General features: G+C 44.0%; 1 long non-coding RNA gene across 2 annotated transcripts in view; it reads right to left on the reverse strand.

Annotated features, from left to right (window-relative positions):
* LOC125620819 (uncharacterized) overlaps positions 1–15,181 on the reverse strand; it is a 117,364-nt gene that overhangs the window by 89,689 nt on the left and 12,494 nt on the right. Inside the window, exons 3-5 of one of the 2 annotated variants that reach the window (XR_007352326.2) lie at positions 12,438–12,548; positions 6,899–7,307; positions 1,175–5,167 (exon numbers count right to left, since the gene is read on the reverse strand). This is a non-coding gene — a long non-coding RNA (uncharacterized LOC125620819). Of the gene's footprint in view, positions 1–1,174; positions 5,168–6,898; positions 7,308–12,437; positions 12,549–15,181 lie in introns of those variants that run through there. The other variant, XR_012664540.1, reaches the window with a different exon arrangement.

Genomic DNA, 15,181 nt, shown 5'->3' on the forward strand with positions numbered 1-15,181 from the left:
TGTGTGTATGGATAATATTTCAGGAGTTATGTATCTATACTGCAAATTATGCTCTGAAGGTTTTGGAGTGTCACCAGGAGGTACCTCCGAGATGTTCCTTTCAGGAAGGAGGTAACTGACACCTATCTCCCTGTCTGGCCAGTTGTGTGTTGTATGCCTTATGCTCTGTGCCTGTTTGCAAACTGAGCCAGGTGCAAATTGAGAGATTGTTTCTACTTGTAGATTTCCTCTCCTGTAGACTTTGCAAACAGCACAGGGCAGGGGGCATGTCCTATTTAGGAATAAAGATGAAGACTGCGTCTGGTATAACTTGGAGTGCAAAGGACCACACTGGGTCCTTCACCTAGGAAGCAAGCTGACAGCATGCATGTGTCATGAAAGAAGGATCACAACCAACCTGATTGTAAAATGCTGCAAGGATCTGGGGTGAGCAGTACTTTACTAGACATGAGCGTGTCTTCTTAATTATGGCTAGGCTCTAGAATGTGAGTGATGATTTGATTTTATATGTAACAATTTGTTTTCAACACCTTTGCTTGCTACTACTTGAATCTCTGTGCTTTGTTAAATAAACTTATGCTCGATGTCACGGTAAACATATCTAAGTGCTGCGTGCTAAGTGGTGATCTGAGGTGGAACTGGTAAGTGGGGGTGTACAGCTTCTTTGGAATCTGTGACAAGTGTGTGCGTCTGGTGAAACAGGAGGTGGACACTCCAGCAAGATGTTCACAGGGCTCAAGGGTTGGAGTGGGCTTATTGCTAACCTGGAGAGGGGCGGAGGGGCTGCCTATGCCTAGAGGGGAGTGCTTGTATTGTCCGTGGCCAGTGGAGTTGGGGAGCTGACCCCCCAGCAGACCCAGACAAGGCATCCTCACACGAAAGGCAGGTGGTAGCAAGATGCCTCACAACCCAGGTTACCCGGGAAGCGTCCCAGTGGCCTCTGGATATTGCACTCCCTAGGCTGGTGTTTTAGTCTGCCTCTGGCCATTAACATTTTCCTGACTTGACAATTGATAAAACAAATGATAACTGATTATCATCATTCGACCTTAGTGCTTCCAAACAACAGCCCAGGGAATTTTGATGTTACCCATAGCTGGAAATCCAGTATGCGCCCTCACAAAAGAGTGGTGTGTGCTCTGGATACCTAGAGCAGCGAATATCTCAGACAGACTACAAAGAAACCACATTTTATTTTCATAAGGGAATAATAACACATAGAGCTGTGTCAAGCTGCCAGAAGATGATTCACAGATGCAGTGAACTCAGCCGGATGGCACTGTGTGGATGGCACTGGCTCTGTCATTTACTCCTCCTTATCCCCCAGCAGAAATTTCCCATTGGCCGCTCAACTGCTTCCACTGTGCTATCTAAGCTGCAATAGCCACATGAAAGGGTGGGGGGGGGAGCGGGAGGGGTGCGTTCCGAGAGCTGTCGCATGGTTATTATTATCACAGCTTCCTTGCTTTTCTTAGTGACAGCACATCTGTCTCACTTTGTCTCCGGCTTTTCAAGACAGGACAAGAAGCTGCAAAACCGCACTGTAGGGCCCGGGTTTTGGCCACAGTTAAGCTGGCTTCTCACTTTGTGCACGTACCCATTTGCAAAGGTGAGCCTAATAATGCCATGCCCCATCCTCCTCCCCAGTTTGCACATGAGCATGGTTAGAAGCAGCAGCTAATAAACTCATATAACATTCAAACATGGATTGGAGACAATCTCTTCTTCAGAGGCCCCTTTGAGATACTCTTAACAGTGTTTCCTCTTTATTTCCCTGAGTCCAGGCCTTCCCATTCCAGCAGGGCGTGATCTAGTTCTCTCAGGTGCCTGTCAACAGCACACCTACATCTCCCAGAACGGATGAGAGCAACCCCAGGCCTCCCACTCCCTAGGAGCTGAGTGCAACCCTCCCATCTACTTCATGGCATTCCTGGCTCTGACCAGCTCACTCAATAAGAGACTGATGCGGGAATCTATGCTTGTTTCTGCTGTCACCTGATTTCATATGTGAATGCAACAGAATGTATAAAGGGACCATAATCACGTGTGAGGAGCATTCAGTCATACAAACACTGGGCTTCTCAGACCACTGGTCCAGCTGGCTCAGTAGTACCCAAGCTCTGACAGAGGCCAGTACCAGATGCCTCTGAGGAAGACACAAGAAACCTTATATGGACAATTATGCAGTAAGTCTCCATACTGAAGAAATGTCTTTAATAAGCCCCATTAATTATACATATTGGTTTATGCTCTTATGTAATGGGGGATATTTTTATTATTCAGATGCATGTCTAGCCCTTTTTAGAATCTTTCAAAGCTCTTGGCCTCAACAATATCCTGTGGCAATGAGTTCCACAGGTTAACAGAATTGTGTATGAAAACACATTTCCTTTTGTACTTGTACGTGTGTCATGGGAGATTTCATATACCTCTCTTGTATTCACTGTAAACTAAAAATCTATCTATAGTAATTACTTACATGGCCTCCATCACCCTAGTAAAATGAGTCCCTCACAATCTTTAATGAATTTATCCTAGGGAAGTGCTACTACCCCCATTTTACAGATTGGGAACTGAGGCACAGAAGGATTAAGTGACTTGCCCATGGTCACACAGGAAGTCTATGTCAGAGCAGGAAATTGAACTCAGGTCTCTCAGGGTATATCTACTCTGTAATTCGAAACCTGTGGTGGCCTGGGCCAGCTAATTTGGGCTCATGGGACTAAGGTTATAGGGCTGTTTAATTGCAGTTTAGATGTTCAGGCTCTGGCTGCAGCCCAAGTTCTGGGACCCACCGACCTTGCAGAGTCCTAGAGCCCAGTCTTGTGTGTCTACACCTCAATTAAACAGCCCCTTAGCCTGAGTCCCATGAGCCCAAGTCAGAGGGCATGGCCAGCGGCAGGTTTTTAATTGTAGTGTAGACATACCCCTTGCTTCTGCTCTGGTGCCCTAACACCTAGAAATGAGGTAATACTTTCAACCACTCCTGCAGTCTCTTTCATCAGCTGTCTCTGCAGCTCTCCTATATCTACATGGCGGGAGCATTGGCCTGCTAAACCCAGGGTTGTGAGTTCAACCCTTGAGGGGGCCGTTTAGGGATCTGGGGCAAATATTGGGGACTGGTCCTGCTTTTAGCAGGGGGTTGGACTAGATGACCTCCTGAGGTCCCTTCTAACCCTGATATTCTATTCTATGATCTTTTAGGAAATGAGACTAGTCAGCCGGATCTCTGTCTTGCTATCATCCATGAAAGAGCTTGAAGATCGTTTGGAAATGATTTCACAAAATAGTTGACAAAAACCCAGTAATTGGGGAAAAAAGGAAAACTATTTCAAATTTGTTATGCCTTTTATATACTTTATAAATGGTTTGACTCACTCCATCACAAAACAACTGGATTTTTTTTTTTTTTTTTTTTGCAAAAATGTCATCGAAAGTTTTCCTGATTTTTTCCCCCAATTGTGAAGCGTCAGTGACATTGAAAACACTGAGTTTTTGGTGCTGGGAGGTACACTGGGTCGATTCATTGGCTGCAGTGGTTGAATAAAGAAGGCAACATAGGGTGACCAGACAGCAAATGTGAAAAGTCAGGACGGGGGTGGCGGGATAATAGGAGCCTATATAAGAAAAAGACCCCAAAATCTGGACTGTCCATATAAAATTGGGATGTCTGATCACCCTAAGGCAACACCAATCACAATTGCGGGGTTTGTATCGACAGGCGAGGATTTGATGGAAGTTTCTCACTTTCTCCCATAACTGGTTTGTTTGTTTCTTCTTCTTTCTTTGCCTAGCTCCTCCTCCTCCTCCTCTTTGTCTGGTAGTTTAGATCCTCCCTGTGGCCTGGTCTACACTAAAGTTTTACCAGAATAACTATTTCAGCTCGGGGTGTGATTTTTTGTTATCAGTATTGTTATATCACTAAAAGCCCTAACGTGAACAGTGTTATACTGGTGTAAAAATGCCTTATATTGGTGTACCTTATTTGCCTTCCCATACAGTAATAAGCTGGTATAACTGTGTTCACACTAGGAGGACTTTATTACTTTTAGCTATATTTGTACAAATTTCTGGTGGAGACAAGGCCTGAAGAATGAATCAATTCTCACCTCTACAGCATTTCAAGTAATGAAGATGATGTTTCCCCTAGAGATATACAATCTGGTTTGGATTTAAAGAAGAACCAAAGCACATATTTGCCCTGATCCTTCTTCTGGTATTTCAAAAAAATGATTAATCTTCCCCTCCCTCCTCTAGTCTTCTCCCAAAGGTGGGTTTGCATACCCTGGTATCTGCTGGGACAGAAAGCTGGCAGTTCTGAAATATCACGAGATGTGCTGTTCTGAGAATATTTCCAGCCCAAACAGAAGCAGGAGGTCCCAGAAGCTTCACTAGAGAACCCAGTCTTGTGAGATTTCCAGCCCAATTATTCAGACTCTAGACAAGATTTGGAAAATGATCTTATGCAGCTTGAACCTCCAACCCTTTTCAGTTGCACCTGTCACTGAGATGCCTTCAGATCCCTTATTATTTCTGGTAGCTCTATGAGAGAGAAAGCAAGTTTCTAAGGGAGATAGGCCCTGATTCAGCAAAGCACTTAAGCACATGCTTAATTGTGTTACTGAATCAGGAAAATAATCCCTCATACTTTGGAGCACAAGCCAATGAATCACTAAACACATGGGATCAAGTTAAAACTTCCCCATTGTTATTTACTGGAGAACATTCTCTACAAAACTATGGGGAATTTATTGTAATTCATGAGGTGGATTTTATTCCTTTCACTGAAGCATCCTGGCCCCAGTCAGACAAAGGCTACTGGACCGAGTGGACCATAGCTCTGTCCTGGAATTGCTGTACCTACTAATTAATTAGTCTTTCCTAATTTTTGAGGACTGTCCTATTTTTGCCATTTGCCATCTTGTGGCTCAAATCCACTTACGGACCTGCAATACACTGATTGTTGAGCTCTCAAAAAAGTCAAGTCTCCTGCCAAATCCTCTCCTTGGCCTTAGCCCTTTGCAGTGCATTCTACTTGTCATTGTGCCAGGGAGAAAACCTGATAACAGAAGCAACCCCTCTATGTCCTTCCATTATCCAGAATGAAGGCTCCAGGGCTGGAACAGCGGGAGAAATGGAAATTGTTGAACTCTACCGGGATGCAGACCTTTAAAAAAAGAGAAAGAAATGTGATTTATTATCTGTTGTTTCTCCTACACATGGAGAGAGACACCATGGCGCAATGAAAACTATGAATCTGTGTTCAGATGGAGCCTGCTACAGAGGCTACATCTCTCTCTCCTCTCTGATGGGTCTCAATCCAGCAATATACACGTGTGATTTTAAGCACATGCGTATGTGCATTCACGGACCAGAGGCACGGATCAGACTTTTGTCCCTTCTTGTTTCCATTGTTCTCTTACTATGAAATAAATGTCATTCTGACGGAAAGTCTATGGTTGCTTTTTGTGGCTGGGGAAGCATGGAAAGAAGAAAGCTGCTTCTTTCTTCTTCATGAGTATCGGAGAAAGGTGGAGAGCACTGGAGAGTGGAAGTCCTCCATTCATCCAGAGGACAAGAAGAGTCCAGCCAAGAAAGCCAAGGCTTCCCCAATACTGTTGCACCCACGGAGCTTAGAGGAGCCACCTCTAGAAGGAGGAAGATCGATCAGTTACAATGCCACTGTAGACAGTGGTGCAAGTAGAATTGCACATAGGTGACTCATGGGAGGGACACAAAGAGGGGGCACCAGCTAAAGGGGGGCACATGACCACCCCACTTGCCCTCCCCCATGTAACTCCTCACCAGCCCCAGCCTGGTGCCCCAGTGCTCTCCCTGTCCCCTCCTCTCCTCATCCCACGTTACCTGGGCGGGGGGGTTATGTTTCTGTCCTCCCCTGTTCTGCCGGATATAGACTTCTCAATCGCAGGGCTCTCCGGAACTGCGGTGGTGAAAGGCACAGAAGGTGGGGCTGCCCCACACCGGCAGCTTCTCTGGCATGGCTGTACTGCCCCCAGCCCCACCCTCAGCACTGTCCTATGGTGGGGCTATACAGACCCTAGACAGGAGACGCAGCTGCGTGGAAAGGCTGGGGGCAGGGTTGGGGATGGTACAGTTGTGGCGGATGAGCTGCCGGCGTGAGGCCGCCCAGTGGCCCCACATTCTGCTCCTCCTCTGTCTTTCCGGTATGGCCTACTGGTAATAAATATCTTAACTGTATGGCGTACCTGACCGTACAACCCTACTTGCACCAATGAATTCCCTACATACAGCTGGGAAATTTACATTTCGTCCCAAGCCACATTTGTGCAAAACTCCTGAAGCTGTAGAGAAAAAGGGTACTGAGGCCTTGCATTGCATCCCTTGAGGGTGAATATCTTGTGTCCCGGTTGTTGATCTAGCCATAAATTAGGTATGCAGAAACATACATGGAATTATAAAACCTAACTGAATAGCAGGAAGAACTTAAAAGCGAGATCTGTGGGATAGTCTCCCAAAGGAAAGGGAAACCCCATTACTTGGGACATTTCAAACTAGTCTGGAGAAAACACTAGAAAATGTTCCACAGGGAACAACCCATGATGGGCAAGAAGATAGCTTAGATAACCTAAATAGGTTATGAGATAGTAGGTCTTTTCCATCTCAGAGTTTTATGCTTTTATTATGATGGTAGCACTGAGACCCTGCAAACAAGGCTTTGCTAGCACAGTACAAACCTATAATTCGAGACAGGCCCTGCTCTGCAGAGCTTACAATGTAAATAGACACGGTTGACAAAGGGTGGGAGAGACAAAGTCCCCGTTGTACAGATGGGGAAGTGAAGCACAGAAAGATTCCAGAACCTGGCCAAAGTCATTCGGGAAAGTGAGGCCAGAGGTCCTGAGTTCCAATGCCATACCTTAGCCCCAAGCCCATCCTGATGATCCCACGCTCTGCTGATATCTTCATCCCAATATTTTATGGCTGTCCACGGTCTCTTTACTGCAGTCATTTCAACAAGAGTGAGATTCAGAAGATTTCAATGGCTGTTCCGGAGAAGTTTGTGTATCCCTCTGACCATACCAACTGTGCTTAGAGCAGGTATTACGGACTCCTCTGTTATCCATTGAAAGCTTTGGTGGCATCAGTGATGTGATTAAGGTGGTGTATGCAGCAAAAGACCAAAATCCCATCAACAATCTTCTAAACAATGTCTAACGATGCCGAGAAATGACTGCTGTGTTCAACTCCTATGCTGGATCTTCTGTGATCACAATGTTTTATGAGCTGTATGGCTAAACGGATGAGTTTACGCAAACACAGAAAACCTTGGGTGAAGAAATCAGAAGTTAGCTAGCTCCATTCGTTATTTCCCTGCTGGAGGGATACCTCCTCTTCATCTCCAAAATATTATTGAAAGCTACACCCTTGAAGCTTATTTCCCATTTTTTAATTCATTGATGCACGCGGCTCATTGCCACGTGCTAATGAGCCTTTAGATGGAAAGTAAAAATCCCATTCTGACATGAACATCCATTTTTTTTTTATATTCACTCCCAGTTTGTGACCTCTTATTTTCCCCTTGGCAGATGCCCTTTCATTGTAATTAGCCATGTAGCACCTTTGATCCAGAGCTCTGGGAAAGAATAACTGAAGGGCATACCAACAAGCCCCCCAAAAAACACAAATAAAAACTTTGGTGGTCCCGAATGAGGACAAAATATTGGGCTTACAAGAACTTACTTCGAACTCCCTGAGGTCTCTTTAACAGCACTAAAAAAGGAAAAGACAGAGGGCCTGATGCTTACAACTTAATGCTTCACTAGCACTAGCTACACTGGGGTTCTCAGACATTCGTACTGGGGACCCCTTTCACACAGCACGCCTCTGAGTGCGAGCCCCCGACAAAACAAAATCACTTGTTTATATATTGAACACCATTATAAATCCTGGAGGCAAAGCAGGGTTTGGGTTGGAGGCTGACAGCTCATGATTCCCCCCCATGTAATAACCTCGTTACCCCCTGAGGGGTCCCAACCCCCTGCTTGAGAACCCCTGAATACAGTGGTTTACTACGGGGTTCTCCCGTCACAGTAATTACTCCACCTCCCTGAGAAGCAGTCGCTAGTGCTGTTTACGCCCGGGGTCAGGGCAGCTGAACTATGTCTCTCAGGGGTGTGGCTATGCTGATGTCACTTTTCAATGTAGACCAGTCTTACTATTGCCTTGGCCATGTAAAAAGGTATTAACTGGGTGTGACTGTTGTTTATGGCCACTTTAAGGTCCCTTTATACCATTAGAGAGGTGTAAAGCGATCTTAATATATGTGACAGTGGGGCCCAGAGGCTAAGATTTTCAAATTGTTCCAAGGGTATTAGCTACCTGGCTCCTGATGGCTTTCACTAGGAATTGGGCACCTGACTCCCTTAGATCAGTTGATTATAAGGCCAGAAGGGACGGTTATGATCAACTAGTATGACTTCCTACATAGCACGGGTCACCACATCAACCACTGATTCCTGCATCTACATTGGGTGGTAGCTACATGCTTGAAGTTAGGACCCTCAGTGTATGTCTACACTACTCATCGGATCAGCGGGCAGTGATCGATCCAGCAGGGGTAGATTTATCGGGTCTAGTCTAGACGCGATAATCAACCCCTGAGCAGTCTCCCGTCAACTCCTGTACTCCACCGCCGCGAGAGGTGCAGGCGAAGTCAACAGGAGAGCGGCAGCAGTCGACTCACTGCGGTGAAGACACTGCGGTGAATAGGTCTAAGTACGTCAACTTCGGCTACGTTATTCATGTAGCTGAAGTTGCGTAACTTAGATCGATTCCCCCCCAGTGTAGACCAGGCCTCAACTAGGTTTTGAAATGACAAAGCAAGTCAGAAGAACTAAGGCAGTGGGGAAGAAGTGTGATTTCTAGCCCTTGTGGGATGCTGTCAGTTTCCAACATACTCGGATGAAATCTCTTCGCAGCCCACTTGGGTTTTCTTAGACTGGTTACATTCAGTCCCTGAGTCCTTTTCTCCTAAAACCGAGGCAACCCAGCCTCGACACACCTTATAACTAATTCGCCTGCTTGTGCATTCAAGCCCCTTTATTTACTCTCTTGGCAGCTGTCATGCATTGCCCTCCAACCTTTAAATAATCATAGATCCTAGTCTCCTTCCTATTTAGTGTCTTCCAGCTCTTCCATGTGGAGTCTTCTGAGTTTGTCTCCTACCTCTCTCCATGGACATGAATTATATTTTGTTACATGACCTTCCATCTGTCACATTCCCACTTAGGGCCCATGCCTGCTCAGCAAATCTCCTGAAGTTGTGTGCTCTCCCCAAAACTGTATGTGCAACTTCTCCTAGCTTGGTGTCATCAGCAAATTTTCTCCTGTGCTGGAAGTTATTCCAGCTGGATGGTCTCACTGGTCTTTTCTATTTGACTCCTATGACCGTCACTCAGATTTCAATGCCATGCAGTTTTAAGAGAGAAGAAATCAGTGCCTCGGTTTAAGGGTAACTGCATCTTTAATTCTCCTTTGTGGTCTGCTCCAGGGTTGCCCACTCTGGTAAGAGAGGTAAATACGATCTCATGTTGTATAAGAGAAATTCCTCATCCCAGCAATATTAATCTTTGCAACAATATTAAGATTTTCACAACTTTTTTTTAAAACACTTCTTTAAATGTATGGCCAAATTACTCTGTCTGTAGAAGTGCCTATCAAATGTAGCAAACCTTTTTTCTTGAAATCGGTATAACATTGATCTACATTGCAAGTGTAATTATTAAAACTGGTCTTTTTAGGGGTAAATAAGAATTATAGTAGTCCAATTTAGCAGTGACAAAGATGTTTTGCGATCAGACCTGGGCAACCAATTTGCAAAAATTGTTCATTTGGTGAATTTAGTCCTTCCTCCAACTCTTTTTTCATATTTCCAATGTATATGTTAACAGATCTTGATTTTTATTAATCTGTTCACTGTTCACAACTGTTAGTTGAATCTCTGTGGATCGCTCACTAACTGTTTCTTGCAAGGATTTCTGGCTCCTGATTTGCTATTCTCAGTGAGCGAAATTCACTGCTGCACAGCACTGAAATCCAACTCAACCCCTATTTTGAGGGCTTATGTAGTGTAATGGCCTTGTGCCAGTCCTCTGTACAAGAGTGAATATAAACCAATGTGTGAGTGGCTGCCTAAGTCACATGGTATTGTTCCCATTCCCTGATTGGATGACCTAAATGGGAGGAAAGTCTGAACAAATTCTTGGGGCTTTGATTCTTGCAGGGGGAGAGAGTGTGACAGCAAATACGATGTAAACCAGCCTAGAGAATGTGAGGACATTTAAAAGCTTTTCCTATCATCTTTTTCACAAGAAAGATCTTTGTATTTGGCTGCATATGTAGACCCCAGATTTATTTAAAAAACAAAACAAAACCATTTTTTTTCTTGACTGAGGGAGACCGATATAAAGCAGAGTGATTGACTGTTTAGCAGACTTTATGCTTAGATTCAGATTGTCACATTCACACAAAGTAATTGCCTTTCTATGTACTTTCAAGTACTGTTTGCCAAAGGTCAGGCCTTCTATTTTTGTATCTCTCATTTGACTGATTGCCTCAGTGTCATGACTCCAGTCAGGGACACAGAGGAGGAGCCACGGTTTTCACACCTCTGTCAAATCCCTGAATTAAACTTTCTGTTCCATATTTTCTTTTGCTAGGATGAATATCAGTCACAATCGCTTTTGAGCATACTCAGTCTTACTGGAGTAACAGCAATAGGACCAAACAATTGGCCGATGTATTTGGGAACTACTGTTTTAAATATTTCACTCCCATCATCCCATATAAAACAATATTCCATCTACCAAATACATTGCCTTAATTTATCAGCCTCTGTTTTCTGTTACCTATCAACTTGCATCACACACTTTATTACATATTAAGTGTGGACGCTGCTAATTTTCACTTCAGTTCACACAGGAACTCACAGGATTGCGTCCCTAATCATGCACCGTATGTATATTTGTGTTTAAAATGTTCATACATATTAAACAATTGGGGCCAGATCCTCAGCTGGTGTAAACTGGTTTAAAACCAGTGGCACTGTTCTCATTTGTACCAGTTGAGGATCTGGCCTTTAATACATTGGTGATGCTGATGTCAGTCTATATAAAGGAAAATCTGGTAAAAGATGGCCAGTTTTATTCACCTCAGCTGTACAGGGTCAGTTACTATAAATAAATATTGATTCTCAAGAAAAAAACACGATAATCATGGCAAGCAAATGTAAACATTACATTTGTCTGAAAACAGTCACATGGTCCTGATTTAGCCCCATCAATTGAAAATCTGATTTGTGGCAATCAGCAAATATTGAAGGATGTCCCAGCTGTTAATTACAGAACTGCTTTGATCACTCCGGTGCAGGAAAATTGCTGAGGCAATTTTGGTTGTAAGCAAAGCTACCATAACTACAAAAAAAAAAAAAAAGCTGTTTGCATTTACAAAATATAAAAAGCAGCAGCAGCCCCTGAGGATAATTTATGATTCCCACTGATTGTTCTATCGTAATGCGAAACTAATCAACTTCCAGATGATATTTTAAAAGCACAGATTTCATTTCAATACATTTAAGCATTTCAATACAGCAAGGTTCAAAAAGACAAATAATTATCGAATAATCTTTCCCTGTGGCACTGAAGCATAATTTTTCAGTAGATACTTGGTACAAACAAGGGTTTTCTTGATGAATTAGAGGGATATTGATTCCAAATATGACTGTAAATGTAAATCAGTGTCTTTGCTACCAGCATTACTACTATTAAACTAATGAAAGTGCTTTCAAATCATATTAAAGCTCTGACTTACACCCACAAAGGAAAATCAGAATTAGAGCTGGATTGCAGGTATTGCTTATTTAGCAGTACAGTAAGAGACCCGTCGGTATTGCAGTTCATACAGTATTCGAGATTTACTCTTATAACTTCTGAAACACCTAGATCAAGTTCACCTATATCTAAGCTGCATCCCTGAATCTTTCCCATTCCATAGTAGCTCCTATGGCATCCCTCTCTCCTGGCTGTTAGTGGACAGGAATAGCCAGGCAAAACCATTGCTTTCTCTTCCCCCAATAACACCACACTGACAGAACAGCTGCTTGGAGCCCCCGGCAGCTGTTGCAAATCAGAACGGCCCTAAGACTGCCAAGGATGGAAAGGAGGGGCATTAGAGCTTCTTTGTATGGCCCTCCCTCTCAGCTGTGCTGAATTCTCCTCAGTATCTGACCCAGAAAATGAGGAGAGAAGAGACTGCAAAGAAGCAGAGAATGAGCACAAACCAGCCTCCGCAGTGGCATTTTGTCTACTCCTCCCAAGCACATACTGAGGAGGAGGAAATGGACTGAGGGGTAAAAGTTTCATGAGATAAACCACAATTAGCTTAGTTCGATGACTTACTTTTGCAGCTCAGAGACTCAGCAGTATTTCAAGTTCTTAGCCTCCTGTGATGGCATTGAGTGTCACATTGTCCAGATGTTCTCCTGTGATGAGACCCGCACCTTAGGAGACCTGGGAAAGGGCATCACAGAACAAGTTACACCTCCCTGATTCACATGGTGCATCTGCATTGACTGTGGCCAACTGTCATACATTAGAGCAGCTTCTAACCCACACCCGCTGGCTAGGGTCTGTACCTGGGACCATTCATCAGTGGGAATTGACAGAAGGAGACGTGCTTGGCAGCTGGAAGTGGGGAACAGTTAGATTAAGAGCCTGCTAGACCCTTTTTCACTGAGGGCTTCTCTGATCAGTATAGTATTGTCATGCAGGCAGGGGCAAGGAGCACACAGGGGCACAGGCATTTCTAACAGGTGCCAGAGCTTTACTGAAGATCACTTAGAAGTGCCCTGTGCAAACGCATCCATTGGTCCTGTCTAGGAACTGGTGGACCAAGACTTCAATGGTCTCATTTAACTTTACAGCCAGGGAGCACCACATTCTGCCACTGCGTCTGAGCAGCACAAAAGGGCCCAAACAGGAGAGAATCTGGGCCTACACATCCAGATGATGGATATATAGATATATATATTTGCAGGTAAAATTCACCTCTCTGCAGAGGACCTGCTCTAGGCCTACGTACCACTTAAATCCTAAATAAGCCCTCACTCACTCATCAAACCACTGGAAAAGGTGAAAGCTCAAACACAGGAGAAGGCAGGATGGTCACTAGCCTGGGTTACTGGAGATTTGGGTTCAACTCCCTGCTCTGACACAAACTTCCTGTGTGACCTTGGACAAGTCACCTAGAGCCAGATTTGTAAAGGTGTTTACGCTGCTAGTGGAATTTCCAAAAGTGTCTCAGTGTTAGATGGCCAATTGCTTTTGCACCTAAACACCTTTACAATCTGGCTCTTGGTCTCTCTGTGCCTCAGTTCCCCATCTGTACGATGGGGATAACAGCCCTGCCCTACCTCACAGGGGTGTTGTGAGCAGAACTATGCTCAAGGTGCTCAGAAACTATGGTAAAGGGTGCATTATGGGAACAAAAGTACCTTACTGAGGTAGCTAACGTGCAATATAGTAGATGATGCTAGAAGAGCAAAGGGACAACCTGAGATAGCTTTAGTACGCTCTCAGACAACTTGTTCTGGACTGGCGAGTTCTGTACAATCCGGATCACGGAACGAAGCTTTGGGTACTTGACAGTGCATGTCCCTGTGAGCAGATGTTTACATTACACCAAGCCTGCATTGGGAAACACACAGACTAACGGCACTTTGGTTTGAACTTCGTTCATGCTCCCTAGTTCCTTCTCTTTTGTGACGTGCCTACTTGGTGTGTTCCATTTTTTTATGAACACAGGTTTCCAGCTGGGGAACACTAGCACTTTGCTGTTGGTGGAAAGAAAATTGTGAAATGCACCTGAGCCTCATGGTTTAATGCAGTTGAGGGATGGTGCAAAAACACAGTCTACCTTTCATAAAGGGATGATAGACAAGACAAGTGAGGAAGAAGCAGATTGACAGAAAGAGAGAAAAAAGTTTTCAGCCCAGTAAAACCAGACTGATCTTCAGTGCAGACAAATCTATGGGCCTGATCCTGCTCTCAGTTACCCCAGACTAAAGCTTCATTGAAGTTATTGGAGCTTCTGAGGACAGAATTTGGACCAGTGTACTTAAAGGAACACCATCAGCTGGAAATCTAGTCAGTTTCAAAATATCACATACAAACATCTTCAGGAAAATGCTGGGGAAGTAGAGAGCAAAGAGTGAATGAACTGTTGGAATGGGATACAAATTCTCTGTTAGATCCAAGAATGGTTCCCTTGGGATCTTTCCTGTGTGTCTGCATGTTCTTTTTTTTCCACATGACAGTGGAAAATAGAAATGGTCCCATGACTGAATTTCAGACATCTCACAATATACTTCCAGGCCTCTGTTCAGCAAGGTGCTTAAGTGCTTAACTTTAACAAGTTTAAGTCCATTTGACTTCATTCCTTTATTCTTTTGCAACAGTTCATTTGCTCTTTGTTGTTTATTGTGTTTATTTTTACTTCTTGGTTTCAGTGGGTCTTCAGTGCTTAATGTTAAGCATAAAGGGGAATGCTTTGCTGAATCCGGGCTCTGATCCTGCAAACGGTTACACACATGCTTATCTTCATGTATGTCATATAGAAACCAGTGGAACTGCTCACAAGAGTACAGTCAAGCACACTGGTCACTGTTTCCATGACTGAGGCCTCGGTTTGTGAATTCAAAGCCCCCATGGATGTTGCAGGAATTGCTAGGATGATCATTACATATTATTTTTCACACACAAAAATGCTCTTTAAAAAATGTACTTAACACCTGCCCCTAGTTTTACCTGCTGTTTTCTGTGCTTTTGTACTGGCTCAACTGCCCCGTTTTTTTAAGAAATATTTCTTTTCCTCTATTGCTATATGAAAGATCCATCCAGACACCAGGCAAAATTGGGCTGAACTATGGCTGCAATCCTGCAAGCACGGTTGCACAGGGGTAGTTCCACTGAATGTATTTTTCATTACGGTAGCTTGATACATCTGATTTACACTCCACTGGCATCTGGAATTTCACACTCTCTCACACTCCAGTTCACTTTTACCGCAGGCGCATTGGACAATAACAACCAGCACCATCTACTGGTGAGAAATAAGATATATTGGTTCCACTATATAAAACATA

This window comes from Caretta caretta, chromosome 12 (assembly GCF_965140235.1).
Source record: "Caretta caretta isolate rCarCar2 chromosome 12, rCarCar1.hap1, whole genome shotgun sequence".
In the NCBI taxonomy this organism is placed as follows: domain Eukaryota; kingdom Metazoa; phylum Chordata; order Testudines; family Cheloniidae; genus Caretta; species Caretta caretta.